This window comes from Cherax quadricarinatus, chromosome 69 (assembly GCF_038502225.1).
Source record: "Cherax quadricarinatus isolate ZL_2023a chromosome 69, ASM3850222v1, whole genome shotgun sequence".
NCBI classification, from domain to species: Eukaryota; Metazoa; Arthropoda; class Malacostraca; order Decapoda; family Parastacidae; genus Cherax; species Cherax quadricarinatus.
The window spans coordinates 14709886-14725697 of NC_091360.1; the positions used below are offsets into that span (position 1 = coordinate 14709886).

At 37.0% G+C, this 15812-nt stretch overlaps 2 protein-coding genes across 7 annotated transcripts in view; both read left to right on the forward strand.

Moving 5' to 3' along the window:
- The window catches only part of LOC128701821 (phytanoyl-CoA dioxygenase, peroxisomal), a 193197-nt gene that overhangs the window by 175174 nt on the left and 2211 nt on the right, over positions 1-15812 (forward strand). The window lies entirely within an intron of this gene.
- Positions 1-15812, forward strand: part of LOC138854784 (uncharacterized) — a 338965-nt gene that overhangs the window by 160715 nt on the left and 162438 nt on the right. The gene's annotated exons all lie outside the window — the stretch shown is intronic.

The following is a 15812-nucleotide window of genomic DNA, read 5'->3' on the forward strand; positions in this document are numbered from 1 at the left end:
AATCATTTAAGTCATTAAATAAGAGGTTGGTATCAGGATCAATGCTTGTAATCATAAGATTTGTAGTGAATCTATAGTTAGAATTAAGTAAAAAATAAAGTAAATATTCTAAAGCTAAAAAAAAAATAGCACCTGAATTATTTAACAAATGTAAAAATAATGAGCTAAGGTAGTTTTTTAAAGCTAAAATAAAGGAGACAATATAAAAGGGACTAAAATAATTTGTGGTGAACAAATAAAGTGATGATCAAATAATGGAGCTTGGGAATATGATAGTAGGTAGTACTTTAAAGGTAATTCTTTAAGGTTAGAATTATAATATAAAATTATAATATAAAAGGGACTAATATAAGTTGTGGTGAACAATAAAGTGGTAATCAAATAATTGCACTAAGGTCTAATATAATGACTTTTGTGGAGTCTATGTTTTGAGCTAGAATGAGCTATAGTACAACTAGATTTAATCTAATAATATAACAATACAAATTAAAAATAGCACCAGTCTCTCACTAGTAATTGCAATATGGTCTAATATAATGAATTTGGTATTGACTATAGTACAACTGAGTTTAATCTAATAATATAAAAAAGGCACAAGACTCTCAATTGTAATTGCACTAAGGTGTTATATAAGTTGTTTACAAGAATTAGAGTATAACTAGATTTAAATTGACAAGATAAAATATGCAAGTTAAGGTAGCAAAAGAATAAAAAAAGTAGAAAAAAAAATATATGAGGTAGTTGGTACTAGTTAGCAAAAGATAGTTAAGGGCCTTGAACAATAATATAATTGAAAAATACACTAATTGCACACACAATATAGTCACTAAGATATGAAAACTATCTTAGAGTAGGAATTATAATACAAACTTATAATATAAAAATACAAATTGAAATGGTACTTGCAATTGCACTAGAGTCTGGTATAGGTTGTTGACAAGATCAGGAGTATAACTAGATTTAAACTGACAAAATATAATTCACAATTAAAGTACCAAAAGAATAATAGTAAAAAAATAACAAGGGTAATGTCTTGGTTATAATATGATAGTAAGATGGTAGACAGGTACACAGGTACAAAGGATAATATAAAGGTTGGAGTTGAATATACAAACTTGAAAATTTGGCAACAAAATGTTATGGGAAGTATAAAATAATGTTTAATGTACAAAAGTAAAATTGACTGATAGTAAATATGGTGTTTAACCCTTTCAGGGTCCAAGGCCAAAATCTGAAGTGGTGCCCCAGTGTCCAAGAATTTAAAAAAAAAAAAAATTTATTTTTTCTTATGAAATGATAGAGAATCTTTTTGTGAATGTAATAAAACAAAAAGTACGAAATTTGATGGAAAATTGACGAAATTATGCTCTCGTGAATTTTGACGTGTCAGCGATATTTACGAATCGGCGATTTTGCCGACTTTGACTCCCATTTTAGGCCAATTACATTATTCCAGTCGACCAAATTCTTAGCTATTTCACTAGTATTACTTCTATTCTATTCATTGAGCACAAGAAATCGCCAAGTCAACTGTTTCAACTACAAAATAAAGTGACCGGAAATTGGTAATTTGGCCAATTTAACACAAAGTTCAAAATATTCCAATTTCAAAATAGGGTCCAGAATAAACACTGTAGGTATTCCTGGTACTAAACTAACATTTCCTCTGTTCATTAGTTATGTTTTGAGGCTTTACAAATAAATTCTATTTTGATTTTTTATTCACATAATGAATTTTTATTCACACCAAAAAATAGAAGATTTACTGTTATGCAATATTGTAATAATTGTATAAATATCATCACTACATTTGTGAATGTATATTAGACCCACCAGCTGGCGTGTATTAGACGTGTGAGGTCGTTTGTTTACTCTTGAACATCGGCAAAAATTTAACATTTCTGCCACTTTGAGCTCAGTTTCAAGCCATTTCCAGAGCTAAAACCAATCAAAACTATCTCTATTTCTGTAATATGTCTTCCATTCTGTCAAATGAGACCAAGAAATCACAAATACATCTATAAAAAACATACGAAAAAACACTGCAAAGTCGCTGTTTTAATCGAAAATCACGGTCTCAGTTTTTTCTCTCTCATTATACACAGTGTGCTGCAGGATTTGTTTTATGTGGTGCACACATACCACATAGATGTATTCTCTCATATCTAAGCCCAAATTTACCACTCACAGTTTATCAGAGTGAGCTAAGCTCATGACGTAGATCTACGGTTTGGACCCTGAACGTAAAGCCGTAGATCTACGAGACGGACCCTGAAAGGGTTAATAAAATTTTAGTAAGTAATAATGATTACAAAAAAGTGAAAAAGTAATGTTTATTTCATTCAGTATTGCACTGGTAGTTATACTAGAGGTTATATGGCAGCACAAGGTAATTAACCCTTTCAGGGTCCAAGGCCCAAATCTGGAGTCACGCACCAGTGTCCAAGAATTTTCAAAAAAAAAATTTGTTATTTTTTCTTTTGAAATCGTAGAGAATCTTTTTGTGAAGGTAATAAAACAAAAAGTACGAAATTTGGTGGAAAATTGACGAAATTATGCTCTCGCGAATTTTGATGTGTCAGCGATATTTACGAATCGGCGATTTTGCCGACTTTGACTCCCATTTTAGGCCAATTACATTATTCCAATCAACCAAATTCTTAGCTATTTCACTAGTATTACTTCTATTCTATCGATTGAGCACAAGAAATCGCCAAGTCAACTGTTTCAACTACAAAATAAAGTGATCAGAAATTGTTAATTTGGCCAATTTAACACAAAGTTCAAAATATTCCAATTTCAAAATAGGGTCCAGAATGAACAATGTAGGCATTCCTGGCACTAAACTAACATTTCCTCTGTTCATTAGTTATGTTTTGAGGCTTTACAAATAAATTCCATTTTGATTTTTTATTCACATAATGAATTTTTATTCACACCAAAAAATAGAAGATTTACTGTTATGCAATACTGTAATAATTGTATAAATATCACCATATTTGTGAATGTATATTAGACCCACCAGCTGACGTGTATTAGACGTGTGAGGTCGTTTGTTTACTCTTGAATATCGGCAAAAATTTAACATTTCTGCTACTTTGAGCTCAGTTTCAAGCCATTTCCAGTGCTAAAACCAATCAAAGTCATCTCTATTTCTGTAATATGTCTTCCATTCTATCAAATGAGACCAAGATATCGCAAATACAACTATAAAAAACATACGAAAAAACACTGCAAAGTTGCTGTTTTAATCGAAAAATCATGATTTAATTTTTTTTCTCTCATTATACACAGTGTGCTGCAGGATCTGTTTTATGTGGTGCACACATACCACATAGATGTATTCTCTCATATCTAGGCCCAAATGTACCACTCACAGTTTATCAGAGTGAGCTGAGCTCATGGCGTAGATCTACGGTTTGGACCCTGAACGTAAAGCCGTAGATCTACGGGACGGACCCTGAAAGGGTTAAGAGTACTCTAAGATAGTAAATGTGGTATTAAAACAGGTAAAGGTAATTAGACAAGTAATGGTTATTAAATGTCAAAAATGTTAAAAGTAAATTGAAATTATAGTAAAAATGATAATTATTAATTTTAGTAAGTAATATCAATTGATAGTATTTAAAAAATATGAGGTAATAATATGGACAGAGAAAGTATCAATTCAGCTAATGTTTAAGCAAACAATAGTAAATAAGAAAATTACATAAGGTGACTTATGCTTACTAGTAAAATCACAAAATGAGGTAGTTGATTATTTAATTACTAAGAGATTGTACAATGAAATTTGAACAATAATGGAGCAAAACATTCACTACACTACGTAGGCTTTTAGGTTGGACATTGTTTAGTTATTCTCTGTAAGATTAGTATCCCTGAGAAATCGTGATGGATCATTCTCGTTCGTTATTGTGTACAGTTGACCTACATTTGTTTTCCTAACAAGAATTTTCCCATCTCGTGTGAAGCATTGGTGTATTGTGTCATTATTCTCCCGCTTAAGTTTTCTGACTCTATACAGGAGGTTCTGACGTTTTTTGGTAAGACACTCGTTTATGTATACCTCTTTCTTTACTTTAATAGATGCAATAATTAAGTCTTTTTTTCCTGTCATGTGAGTGGAATCTAAGCATAACACTTTTTCTACCATGGGATCCTAGTAACCTGGCTTCTTTTATTTCTGACTCTGGTACAATAACACTTGTTTGGTCCTTTATGATCTGCAGAGTAATTTCTTTACTGTTTGTTTGGTTCATATCACTGGGAAAAAGTGGACTGTTAACTATTACTGTGTCCGATAGTTTATCTTGCTCAGTTTTATCTTCTTGGAGAGCAAAGTAGTCACTGAACTGGTTATCTAAGTTGTTCTTCCATTCTTTTACTGCTTCTTCAACCTTTGTATTAAAAGATATTATTTGTTCTGCATGGCTATCTATGACTGCTTGGATGGTCTTGTCACAGTTAGTCATTCCTGGTGTTGATAACTTTTGTTCAAGACTGAGGATTTTGTTCTCGAGTTGTGTCATCCTGGTGTCTTGTTTTGTTAGCGTCTCTCGAAGATTCATATTTTCAATAACTAAGTTGGAGATGTATGTTTTTAGGGTATCTGGATCGTTGGTCATACCTGAGAGACTACTTGGTAGGTTGAATCCGGGGAAGAGAGGGGAGGATGGGCTGGTGGCAGCCATGTTTGTTGTTATTGTTGTGGTGTCGCCTTGAGCAGTGGTGAGTGGGGTGGTTGCTGGGCCGGCGTCCTCCTGACTACACTTGTTGAATAGTTGATTTTTCGGTGTTTTCTTGCTGGCCTTGGTGCTGTTTCCTCTTAGATTGCACCTCATAATACTACAGGAATTGTTGTAGTTAAGAAGAAGTTGTAGTTATACAAAGCTTAGGGTTACGATGTTCGGCTGGCAGCGGGGTGTTTCTTTCGGTTTGTGGGCAGTCGTCCTTTGATCTCTATTATTTTCGATTTGTAGGTTTCACTGTTGGTAATCTTTGGTCATTCTGGGTGCTACGTTGGGTAGTGCAGTTTTGCTTGTAACTAGGTCATCATAGGAGCATTGGTAGCTCTGATTGTTGGAGAAAAGTACGGAGCTTGGAAGTCACTGCTGCTGATGCCGCTAACCCAGGACAGATACATCAAAGAACAGATACATCTTTGCCACTGTTGTGTCCTTCCACTGGTGTAGCCATGACCTTGGTGAAAGAATTGTGTTTGCCATGGTGTACTTATAGTATGTATTGCTTTCCCTGACAATAATGTCCATCAGGGGTTCATCAAAGAATAACTGACAGCATTTCAGTTCAGTGGCATTGTTCCCAAGTGTACATGTTGGCTGTATTCCACTTTGTATTTCATCAAATTGATGGGCATTGGGAACAAAATTGTCACCTTGCTGCCAGTCCCAGATGCAGTCTGCTGGTTGATACTGGATATTTACAGGCAGTTGTGGTTGTAAAGGTTGTGGTTGTGGATGTTGTGGGAGTGTGGGGGTGGTCGAAGGTGGTTGTGGCTGTGCTGAGTTAGCAGTGTGGGTACTAGCATGGCCCGCTGCTGGTGCCACATGACTCATGTTGCCACCACCACCACCACCTGCTGCCCCACGCACATTATTCATCCCCATTGTAACAATATTGTCATCTTCACTATCAGTTCATGGTGTAGGGCCACAGGATGTACTCCGAGATTTACTCCTTCCCCTTGGAACAGCATATGGCACACTACCAGAACGCATGCTGCATCGTACATACTGCTGCTTCACTGGAGAATATTCTCCCTCATTGTCGCAACTAGAAATGCTTTCAATAGTTTGGAAATCACTATCACTTTCACTGCTCACATCCGAATCCTGTACACAGGGAAATAGTTTCCTCTTTTGCCCTGGCACAGGTGATTGTGTGAGATGGCCCAGCACCAGAGGTGGAAGGTTGTGGGTCGTCTGGGTTTTCATCACTAATTACATTATCCTGGGCACTGCTTTCAGTCATACTCTCCACAAAACCATGAAATTCACTTTCACTGGCACTTCCATTGGTGCTAGAACTATCATTTGGGAATGGAAGACCTCCAATTCGCCAGTGAGTAAGGAACTTCTTACCGTGAGGCATGGTGAACAAGGACTACTAAAATGGCTTTCCCACAATGCACCACTGAGTCCCTGATTTTTTCATACTGTGCACACCCATCACAGACCCATTCTCTCACAGGAAAATAGTATGCTAAGACAGCAAAACGATACCTATGAAAAACTCATTGGGGACCTAGAGCACTCTCTATATACCCAAAACACGAGGATTAATGACCTAGAATGCCATCTTACGACACAAAAATCAAAGATTAGTGAACTAAAAAACTAATTGATATCATTAACAGACTCTTCTAATGAACATGCAAGCCTGCACTCAACTATAGACACACATACTAAACAAATAAATTCCCTCACCACCAAGCTGTCAGAAGCTACTCAAGATTGGAAGTCAAACATGGAATCCCAGTGGAATGCATGCTTCCAGTATCCTAGACTCCAACTCCTAGACTCTGTCATTTTAACCAGCTTTACCTTACCACCAGATACAAACAATGAGAATTGCACCATCAAAGCACTCCAGCTGATAAAAGACGAGATACAAGTTAACATTGAAACCAGTGATATCAAGGAGGCCTGACTGCAAGGCAGGCTGGGTCAAAAGCAAAGTGTTATGTCAAAATTCAATTCCATTGATCTAAACAAGGACTTAATAAGTTCCTCCATCAAGAAAAGGAGTAATGTGTATGTAAATGAGTGCCTAACTAAAAAACGAAAGAACTTATTTTACGGACTTCAAAAACTTAAGCGTGATAACAATGCAACAATGAAACAGTGCTTTACTCATGATGGCATTATCATGGTAAAATTATCATTCACTGGTTTGACTGAACCTCATTAAGTCATATCTCAACATAACATCAACCATGTACAGTGCTGTAGTATAGTAGAATTCACCCTTAAGATACTAAACTAAGTGCTAAAGAGTAAAATTCTCATTGAATCTTATACCCAGTACCTCATACATTTTTAACTTTAATACTAATTTTAACCAATATTTTCTTACCTATTAGTGAATAACAATAATTGATTCCCAATTACTTAAGACACATAAGGTGCTATTTAACCCTTAGCCCTTTGACTGTCGCAAGCCCCTTTCTGAAACTGTCATTCTATTCTATGTTGCAAAATTTTTGGAAAAAAAAAAAATTATTTTTTCTTATGAAATGATAGAGAATCTTTTCCCGATGGTAATGACACCAAAAGTACGAAATTTGGTCGAAAACTCACGGAATTACACTCCCGCAAAGTTAGCGGGCTCGGCGACATATACGCATTGGCGATTTCGCCAACTTTGAGCCCTGTTTTTGGCCAATTGCGTTGTTCCATTTGACCAAACTCATAGCTATTTCTTTAGAACTCCATTTTTTCTATCAATTGAGTACAAGAAGCCCCCCATTTACCGATTTGAACTACCCAATAAAGTGGTCAGAAATTGGCAATTTGGCCAATTTCACGCAAATTAAAAGAGATGCCAATTTCAAAATAGGGTCCAGAATAAACAATATAGACATTTTTGGAACTAAAAAAACATTTCCTCTGTTCATTACTCACGTCTCTAGGCTCCTCTTTTATTACTATTGCTTTCTATTTTGAATTTGTATTCATACAAAAAAATACAAAATTTACTGTTATGCAAACTACTGCATTGTTGTAAAAATGATATAAATAATATCAGTGCACTAGTGAAAGAATATCAGACTCTCCAGTTGACGTGTATTGGACGTGTGGTGTGATTTGCTTACTCTTGGACATTGGTAAAAATCGAACATTTCCGCTACTTTGAGCTCAATTTCAAGGTCGTTTTCATCATGAAACTAATCAAAATCATCTCTATTTCTGCAATATGTTTTCCATTTTATCACCTGAGACCATGAAAACAAGAATACAACGATAAATACTATACGAAAATACTCCTCAAAGTCGGCGTTTAAAAAAAAAAAACGGTCAGAGTTTTTTTTTCTCATTATGCACTGTGTGCTGCAGGATTTTATGTGGTGTACACTGACCACACAGACACATTCTCTCACATGTGGGCCTACCAGCTTTCTTCTGCTTGATTTGAAGCCGCTAGAATTATTGAGTATATACTGTATACAGTGGACCCCCGGTTTACGATATTATTTCATTCCAGAAGTATGTTCAGGTGCCAGTACTGACCGAATTTGTTCCCATAAGGGATATTGTGAATTAGATTAGTCCATTTCAGACCCCTAAACATACACATACAGACGCACTTACATAAATACACTTACATAATTGGTCGCATTGGGAGCTGATCGTAAACCGGGGGTCCACTGTATGTCCGAAACACTGGCTCGTAAGACGTATATATGTGACCAAAATAGTCAAAGGGTTAAACTGTCCAAATGTAGATTTATGTTTGCGTGCATAGCACTCTGACCTTGATTTTCTCCATAAGAAAGAACGTTAAAAAAAACAGACCTACGTTCGGAGCGCTTCGCAAGCAAACATAGATCTACGTTTGGACATAAAGGGACCGATGATCTAGAACTTGCTACCAGAACAGGTCAAGGATCCCCTGACAACATTTAAATTTAGGACTGCTAAAAAATCATCTTATCTCTCAATATTAACCAAATCAACCAAAGCATCTGCTAACTAGCTTTATTATGTGACCTCTAGGCTCTTAATTCTGCCAATCCATAAAATCATCTTATCTTTCAATATTAACCAAATCAACCAAAACATCTGCTAATCAGTTTTATTATGTGACCTCCTGGCTTTTAATTCTGCCAATCCATAAAATATTACCACCTGAACCATTACTTGTAAGGTAGATTTTGTGTGCAATCTCAAGATTATTTTACTGAACCCTACTCCACCTTACTACCTCTCATTTGTATTAAGTTTAAATAAGATTGTAAAACAGTTAACCACTTCTTCTTGTCTAGGTTTAAGTATAGTTACTATGTACTATTATCTTATCTAGTTTTAATTAGTTACTATGTACAGGTCTTCCATCACAAATCCGGCATCACTGGGACCTGTGGTGTGCCGGATTACTGAGTTAGTCAGATTACGGAGTGGTTAGGTTAGAATACACTTATTAAAATTAACCAACTTGACTTACACAAAGTTCATTGAACATCGGCAAAAATCAAACATTTCCGCTACTTTGAGCTCAATTTCAAGGTACTTTTCATCATGAAAGCAATCAAAATCATATCTATTTCTGTAATATATCTTCCATTCTATCAAATGAGACCAAAAAAACGAGACTACAACCATAAAAACCATACAAAAATATACCGCAAAGAGGTGGCTAATGGCCGAGAAGTGAACTCCCTTATTTATCGTCCGTCTTTTTTATTTTTGTTGTACGTTAAGAAGCATCTTTCCATCATACATCGCCCAAGTTTCAATAATACAGCCCAACAAACAACTGAGAAAAAAAATATTTACCAAAAATCATATATGGCAAGCCCAAGCCAGGTACTGGAAATAAGTCACTTTGTCTGGCTTTTTTGGGGTTATCCTAGGTTCTCTATACATATGCCATGTATGATAATCTATGTAACTGTATTTGTGTATTGCTGAATAAACTTACTTATTTACTTACTTCTAATCTGTTGACTGAGTACAAGAAACCACCCATTCATTTACTTCAACCACCCAATATAGTGGTCAGAAATTGGCAATTTGGCAAATTTCACACAAATTTCAGCAGATGCCAATTTCAAAATAGGGTTTAGAATAAACAATGCAGACATTCCTGGCACTAAAATAACATTTTCTCTGTTTATTAGTAATGGCTCCATTTGGAATTTTTATTCACAAAAAAATAGAAGATTTACTGTTATGCAGACTGCTGCATTATTGTAGTAATTGTATAAATAATGTCAACCCATTCTTGACTCCGTATTGGAATTTGGACTGGCAGGCGGACAGGTATTGGACTGTGACGCCATTTGTTTACTCTTGAGCTTCACTAAAGAAAAGAACATTCTCGCTATTGTGAGCTCAATTTCAAGTTACTTTTCGTCATGAAAGCAATCAAAATCATATCTGTTTCTGTAATATATCTTTCATTCTATCAAATGAGAACGAAAAAACAAGAATACAACCATAAAAACCATACAAAAATATACCGCTAAGCAGCCGCTAATGGCTGAGAAGTGAACTCCGCTATTTATGGTCTGATTTCTTTCATTTTTGGTGTACGTTATGAAGTATCTTTCCATCATACATTGCCCAAGTTTCAATAAGATAACCCAACAAACAATTGAGAAAATAACAATAATAATAATAATAATAATAAAAATAATAATAATAATAATAATAATAATAATAATAATAATAATAATAATAATAATAATAATATCTTTATTTACTACACGTACATGTACATGGTACACAGGCCTAGCTGACATCAGTGACATACTACTATATAGAAAGCCGCTTGTTACGCAGAGTATTTCAAGAAAATTAGGCCAGTGTCCCAGGATAACACCCACACCAGTCGACTAACACCCAGGTACCCATTTACTGATAGGTGAACATAGACATCAGGTGTAAAGAAACACGCCCAGTGTTTCTAGCCTGGCTGGGAATCGAATATTTACCAAAAATCATATATGGTTAACCCAAGCCAGGTACTAGAAATAAGCAACGTTGTCTGACTTTTTGGGTTATCCTAGGTTCTCTACACATATGCTGCTGTGTGATAATCTATATAGAGAAAATAACTTTTATGTTCAAGGTTTATGGTGCAGTACGAGTGTATATCACAGTTAGCCCTGTGCTATACTCCGTTTTCTCTAATATAAGCCCCCAAGACAGGGATAGGAGAATGGTACTTGTATCCCATATCCTCTTCATACCTCTGTTGAACTGCTCGGTATTATGCCAAATACAGTGGACCCCCGGTTTGCGATATTAATCCGTTCCTGAGAGCTCATCGTAAACCAAAATTATTGAAAAGCAAATCAATTTTCCCCATAAGAAATAATGGAAATCAAATTAGAGACACCCAAAAGTATGAAAAAAAAAATTTACCACATGAAATATTAAGTTTAATGCACACAAACTGAAGAAGACATGCACAGTTTGTAGTACTCTGCTAACAATAGAATACATGACACTTACCTTTAATGAAGATCTGGTGATGATTGATGGGATGGGAGGAGGGGAGAGTGTCGAACGTATTGTTTAGAAGGGGAATCCCCTTCCATTAGGACTTGAAGTAGCAAGTCCTTTTCCAGGGTTACTTCCCTTCTTCTTTTAATGCCACTAGGACCAGCTTGAGAGTCACTGGACCTCTGTTGCGCAACAAACCTGTCCATAGAGCTCTGTACCTCCCATTCCTTTACGATTTGTCTAAAATGGGCCACAACATCGTCATTGTAATAGTCACCAGCATGGCTTGCAATAGCTGTGTTAGGGTGGTTTTCATCCATAAAGGTTTGCAGTTCAACCCACTTTGCACACATTTCCTTAATTTTTGAAGTAGGCACAATGGATTCCACAACTGGCATAGGCTCCTCAGGGTTAGCCCCAAACCCTTCAAAATCTTTCTTAATTTCCATACTAATTCTCACCCTTTTTACCACAGGGTTGGCACTAGAAGCTTTCTTGGGGCCCATGGTGACTTATTTTGCAGAAACAAGCACCAAAAACACTGGGATAATATCGAATGTACCAAATGTATCCTTAGATGCGAGCACACTGGCTGGCTTGGAAACACTGGGCCACACGTGGACACGTCTCGGACGAATCGCGTATGGTGGGTTTTTTAACAGGAACCGAGGCAAAATTTTTGCATTAAAATGTATCGAATACCGGATTTATCGGATACCGATGCCATCGCAAACTGGGGGTCCACTGTATTATTCATTCTGGGGTATTTAACATGTTATTTATATTGTTTATTATCTTATATTAGATCAATTATGATAGGCAATAAGCTGTAGTGTTGATATTAGCGTAATAAAAGAGCATATTCTCCTGCATCACGAGACTGAGCTCATGGCAACCGACAGTGGCTTCAAAGCCACCTTATCTTTAATGGACAATGTACTGTGTAGGTGCTTTACACAACGAGAAGCATTTCTTTTATTCATTGGAACCATGCCTAGGGCTAAAAGTAAGCAGGTTATAACAAATGGAGAAAAAGAAATTAGAATGACTTAAGCAGCAAGTAGCACCACCAAACAGTACCAGCAGGTTGGTGTGGCGACCCTGGAAATTTGAAATTATGCTAGCAAAAATTAGTGCAAAATAACTGAAGGAACCGAATAACTGATTGCCGGATTTGTGATGGCAGACCTGTACTAGGATTAGTCTGCCCAAAATGCCTCGGCATGATAGCGGCTATCTTTGTACTTAGCAAATCAAAATTGTAATTACACATTGTAACCTTTACAAAGAAATAAACTTGACTTACTTACTTACATATAGGCCTACCAGTTTTCTCCCGCTTGATTTGAAGCCGCTAGAATTTTGGCATAATAATACAGTGGTCCCTCGTTTATCGTAGTTAATCCGTTCCTGGAGTTGCTACTATTATCGAAATCTACGATTTGCGAATCAATTTTCCCTATAAGAAATAATGTAAATACAATTAATCCATTCCTGACACCCAGAAGTATTAAAACAAAAAAAATTTTTACATGAAATATACATGTAGTACATAAACAATACAATGGGAAATGATGAATGAAACATTAACAGCATAACACTTACCTTTATTGGAGATTCTTAGTGTATGGGAGACTGGAGGAGGAGAGAGATTGGATTGTTTACAGTTTGGAAGGGGAATCCCCTTCCAGCAACACTGCAGGTATCAATTGCTTTTCTGGGGTTGCTTCTCTTCTCTGTTTCTTAATGCCACTAGGACCAGCTTGAGAGTCACTGGAGTCCTGTCTCGCAAAATAACTGTGGAGAGAGCTCTGTTTCTGGTGTCTTTTTAACACTTCCCTAAAATGGCCCAAGACTTTGTCACTGTACATGTTCCCAACATGGCTTGCAACAGCCTTGTCAGGGTGATGTTTCTCCATAAATCTTTCCATCTTACCCCACATAGCAAAAATCTCTTGAATTTCTGAAGAAGGCACCTTCTTCCATCTCTCTTCCTCCTCCTCTGCAGCAAGATTCTGAGCTGCAATCTGTTACTGTTCCTGCTGAAGCTCTTGCAGCTCCTCAGTGGTGAGCTCTTCGTTGTGGTCTTCCACCAACTCTTCCACATCCTCCAAACTCACATCCAACCCCATGGAACTCCCCAGTGCCACAATTGATTTAACAACAAACATAGGCTCATCAGGGTCAGTCCCAAACCCTTCAAAATCCCTCTTGTCGACACAATCTGGCCACAATTTTCTCCAAGCAGAGTTCAAAGTCCTGGTAGTCACTCCCTTCCAAGCCGTACCTATAAGGGTTATGCAATGGAGGATGCTGAAGTGTTCTCTCCAAAATTCTCTTAGGGTCAAGCAAGTGTCTGTGGTCACAGTCAAGCACCTTTGAAACATTGCTTTGGTGTAGAGTTTTTTAAAGTTTGCAATGACCTGCTGGTCCATGGGCTGGAGGAGAGGAGTGGTATTTGGGGGCAAGAACTTTACTGTGATGAACCCAAACTCCTCGAAAATTAGGTCATCCAAGTTTGGAGGGTGAGCAGGTGCATTGTCCATTACTAGGAGGCATTTGAGATCCAATTTCTTTTCCTGGAGGTAATTCTTCACACTAGGGCCAAACACTTCATTGAACCACTCGACGAAAATTTCCCTCGTAACCCATGCCTTACTATTAGATTTCCAAAACACACACAATTTACTCTTCATAACATTGTTTTTCCTGAACACTCTGGGATTTCAGAATGGTACACTAGTAATGGCTTCACTTTGAAATCCCCACTAGCATTAGCACAGAACACGAGCGTCAGCCTGTCTTTCATAGGCTTGTGTCCTGGCATTGCCTTTTCCTCCTGTGTAATGAAGGTCCTCTTTGGCATTTTCTTCCAAAAGAGGCCTGTTTTGTCACAATTGAACACTTGTTCAGGTTTCAGTCCTTCAGCCTCTATGTACTCCTTGAATTCATGCACATAATTTTCAGCCGCTTTGTGGTCCGAACTGGCAGCCTCACCATGCCTACCACACTGTGTATGCCACTACGGCTCTTAAATCTCTCAAACCAACCTTTGCTGGCCTTAAATTCACAAATATCAGTACTCGTTGCAGGCAATTTCTTTACCAGATCGTTGTGCAACTGCCTAGCCTTTTCACAAATAATCGAAGTCATAAGAGTATCTCCTGCTAATTGTTTCTCATTTATCCACACCAATAATAACTTCTCAACATCTTCGAGTACTGGTGATCTCATTTTTGTCAGCATATTTACCCCCTTTGCAGCAACAGCGTCCTTGATTTCCTCTTTCTTGGCCACGATGGAACATATGGTTGTGTAGGGTTTCTTATACATCCTGGCCAGTTCGGCCGCACTTACGCCACTTTCATATTGTTCAATGATGTTTTTCTTAAATTCAATCATATTTCTCACTTTCTTTACCACAGGCTTGGCACTAAGAGCTTTCTTTGGAGCCATGGTAGCTTATTTAGTACTTGCAAGCACTAAAATGAGTGGAATATTATGAAATATTTCATAGGAGCACATGAGGGGACCTTCGCTCACTGGTAAACAATGCCACACTGGCTGGGTAGGGAGGCCGCCCCGGCTCACACCATGGGTACGTGTCCCGGACGACCTACTATTCGCGAGTCAACCTACGATTAGCGAGCCCATGTTTATACGAAAATATCCCTATGATTTTCGAAATCTACGATTCCCGAGAACTACGATTATCGAGGGACCACTGTTCATCGAAAACATTAGCTCGTAAGATGTATATATATACAGCCGAAACAGTCAAAGGGTTAAGATGTACCTTTGCACAAGCCATAAAAGTAGCAATGGGAAAAAATGCCATAAGTTTAAGCCAGTTTTAGAAAGGTTACAATATCCGAAATGCAATTGAAAACAAGTGAATTATGTCTTGCAGCAGCTTTGAGCAACATGAGAGCTGTTTGGTAATTTCTTTTACATCATTGTTCCAATGACTTTGCCAGTTTTGAATCCTATGTTGAAACTGTTTGTGAAAACATTGTGCAGCTTGGGAAAGATCAACTCTGATTAGAAGCATTGGATTATAAAAATGTGCATCAATGTATTGACTTGCATTCCAATGACCTTGATGCTGTAACACTTGTGGAAATTGATCAGAATGTTTATACAATGAAACGGAGGAAAATCAGGAAGAAAATGCCGCACCAACAAAAGAATTCATATTGGATGAACTATCAAAGTTAATTGCAAAAGTAGAAGATGCTTGTGACTTTGTAATGAGTGTGTATCCAACACTAAATGAGGCATTAGAGGTAGGCAGGTGTTACAAAATGATATTTAATGCTAAAAAGATAAAACTGCAAAACTACATTGTTCAACTGTTTTTTGAAATAAAAATGATCTTTTTCATTACTGTATGCATGTTACATTGTTTATTTAGAACTGTAATAAAAATCTTTAGTACTATTTTTTTTTCCAATGCACCGGCCATCTCCCACCAAGACAGGGTGACCCAAAAAAGAAAGAAACACTTTCACCATCATTCACACATAATCAATTTCTTTGCAGAGGTGCCCAGATATGAGAGTGTAGATGTCACTCCAAACAGCCAATATCCCAAACCCCTTCTCTAAAGTGTAGGTATTATAC